Here is a 3,434-nt window from a genome sequence, read left to right on the forward strand (position 1 = left end):
TCTGACTCTCTCTCGACCATCTATCTCATTCGTGCGGAACCTCTTCAGTCTTTCATTAATTGTTTCAACCGGTGAATTCTCATTTTGTTCGACATTCTTCATCTCTTTTCTGGTGGACCCAATTCAAGTTTTCGGGTTAATCATATTATTTTCCTCGGCTCAAGTGTTTTCCTTGCTGGTTTGCATCTCGCCAGTTTATCCTTTCGGAGTGCTCAGGACATCTCAGGAGATTTGTCTGTGTTCCAATTAATTCGAGGTTATCACCTCATTCAAATATTTCAATTGTTCCGGTGCTTCATCTATCTTTTCGTCAATCCTTTTCAATGGTGTTATCTCTTCAGTGGGCCCTAACCCACAGGTCTTTTCCCAGGATCTTACCTGACTCTTCTAATTCCCCAGGAGTTTTTCTCAATTCTTTTTAAGTGTGACGTAAGTATGATTTTCATCAGTCAGATCTTTTCCAAGATCGATTTCAAATCATTTCATTGTTGGCTCAACCCCCCTCGCTTTTCATTCTCCCGGAGTATCTTAGTAATTTTGGTGGTGTTTTCCCGTCGTCATTTGAAGACCGAAGAAGAGTTTTTCCTCTAAATCTTGCCCGTTCTCCCGAAGATTCACGGTTCTAGCTTCATGCCATCCTCTCGAATTATTCCATTTGTCAGATATTCTTTTCATCCATCCGGAGTATTTCAGTAGTTGTTTTTCCGTTTCTTTTCACCGGAGGCCATCGTTCTAGAAGAATTTTTTGTCCTCACATTTCAGTTACCATTATTCAATTATCCCGGTGATTCCTTCAAGTGCTCTTTAATCAGCTCATGATCTCTATGTTCTTTTGTATCTAATCCCCTCGAGCATATTGGTTCTTCTAATTCTTCCGGTGATTATTTCTCTTTCATCAGTCATTTTCGAATTCTTACGGCGGTTCATTCAGATTCTTTTCCTTTGTTATCGTATCAATCCATTCGTTCTTTCAATTCTACCGGTGGTTCATGAAGACCTTCTCAAGTTTTGTGCTATCCCTTCTCAATCCTTTTTCAAGAAGAATAAGTAATATGCAAAAATCCATTGCTTGTCATCAATTGAATTTGATGAAGGATAAGCATACTATAAATCTTATTCTTATTTCATCCAAGTGATTAATCCCTTCCTTCGGAGTTTGTTCTTGATGAATATATTCTAGTTCCAAGTGCTTTCATCTTTTCTTTTCCGGAGTTCAAATTTCCTTGGCCATTTCGTCGGAACCTCCATCTAAATCACCGCAAGGCTTTAATCTTATTATTTCATCCTTCATTATATCTCATCATCCTTATTGTCACCGGAGTTCTTCACGGCGGTCCGTCAGAATTTAATTCATTCTTCAAGAGTTCATCAAGATTTTGTTGGCGGAGTTCAAGTATCTTTTCTTCTCGCGTCTCGAAGCGCAAATAATTCTTCATTTTCTTCTGAAGTGGAGTTTTGCATTTCTTCGTTCTTCTCAGTTATCCAATCATTTCCGTTTGTGGTCGATTATCACCTCATAATTTCTGAGATGTTATCCATAAGTCCACATCAATCTTATTCTTTCATTGTTGATTTTCTCAACAACTCCGTTCAATCCTTCCTTCTAAGTTCTTTCCATTCCATTCTTTTAATTCTTCCGGAGGCAGTGTGTTGTTTATCTCATCAAGTGCCATCCCGTATTGAGAAGTTATTGTTCTATTCTTTCCATTTTCAGTCGGAGTGCTGCCTAAATCCTTTCAGTCTTATTCGTTTCTTATCTCGTTCTAACCGGAGTGGTTTCATAGTCTATCTGATTCCGTGAGCTTTCGATTCTCGTCATTCTCGTCATTCCTCTCTTCTTCTCGAGTGCTCTCGATTCTTTGCTTCTTCTCTTGTGTTCTTGCTTCACCTCTTCCTTTTCTCTTCCATCTCGGTCCTAAGATCTCGGGACGAGATCTCTTGTTAGTGGAGGAGTGTTGTAACGCCCCGGTTTCGATGCGCCAGGTGTCTGTCAGTTATTCGGCGTCGTTGCCATGTCATTTGCTTGCGTGTGGCATTTTGCCATGTCATCATCTGCATTTCATCTGCATGTTTTTCAAAACTTGCATCCGTTCGGGTTCCGCCGGTTCTCTCCGTTGTCCGTTCGGAGTCTAGACACACTCGCACGCGCCCGCGGCACCTCCGAAATATTATTTTATAAGTGGCATAAAAATGTTCTCGGAATGGGTTGCAACTTGTCGTGCGGTCTTATTATAGTGTAGACAGGCCGCCTGCCAAGTTTCGTCGCATTCGGAGTCCATCTGATAGCCCAACCGTTAAATGTATAGCGGTACCATTGCCGATACCTTCGTCGGACGTTTTCGGTCTCCGAAAACCCTGCCGGGCTCCTTTCCTCTTCTCTTCTCTCAGCCCAAGGCCTCTTCTGCACAGCCATCTGCAGCCCACCTAAAACCCCCTCCGCTCCGGACCATCGGATCGAGATCCGATGCCCGAAAACGGATGATGGTTCCCCTAGCCCTAGCCCCCTTGCTATATATAGACCCTTCCTTCCATTTTTGGGCAGCCTAGCCCCTCCCCTACCTCCCAGCCGCAGCCACCCCTCCTCCTCGGAATCAGCGCGCAGCCACCTCCATTTCCACGCCACCCCACTCCAGATCCGCCACTTGGCGAGTTGCCAATGGGCGCGCCACCGCCAGCCGCCGCCTCCACCAACCACCGGGCGCCACTTGGCGTCTCCGTGCCCCAGCCAGCCACTCCTCCGCCGCTGGCCCGCTCCAACCCGTCCGCTGCCCGCCCCGGGCCGATCTGGGCCCAAGGTGCCCGCTCCGCGTTGCCTGCTCCAGGGAGGAGCTCCCTCCCGCGCCTCCAGGGGATCCCGAGCGCTCGTTCCCACCGCCGCCTCACATCTCCCGCCCAGCGACCCCAGCAACCGCACCGGCAAGCGCCAACGCCAGGCCGGAGCCCCGCCTCCTCCTCTCTGTCTTCTCCTCCTCCACTTCTCCTGCTCACCCCGCCAACCCCTTCCTCCCGCAGGTAGCCGCCGCCATCATGGAGATCGCCTTCGCCGGTGACGTCTTCACCCGAACCCAATCGGGATCCACCGGATCTGGTTGCCCCCGGCTGGATCTGCCCATTCCCTCCGCCCCTCGGCCTCCTCCTGGCCTCCCTGCCGCCGCGGCACGCCGCCTCCCCCGCTGCCATGGCCGCCTCCCTCCAGCGTGCTCATATAGGCGCACGAGCAGGAGGACGACCGGGCCTCCATCTCCCATGGGCCCCGCGCCCTCAGCCCACAAGCCGGCCCAGTCTCCGGCCCATCTTCCGGCCCTCCTCCAGCCAGCCTCTTCTCCTCCGTCCTGGGCCGAAGCCCGCTAGGTGAGAACCCACAAAGTCCCGCCCCGGGCAACGTATAGTCATTTAGCGCTCACTTTGTTTTTTTTAAACTACCAAGTCCCTGA

This window comes from Triticum dicoccoides, chromosome 6B (assembly GCF_002162155.2).
Source record: "Triticum dicoccoides isolate Atlit2015 ecotype Zavitan chromosome 6B, WEW_v2.0, whole genome shotgun sequence".
Classification (NCBI taxonomy): Eukaryota; Viridiplantae; Streptophyta; class Magnoliopsida; order Poales; family Poaceae; genus Triticum; species Triticum dicoccoides.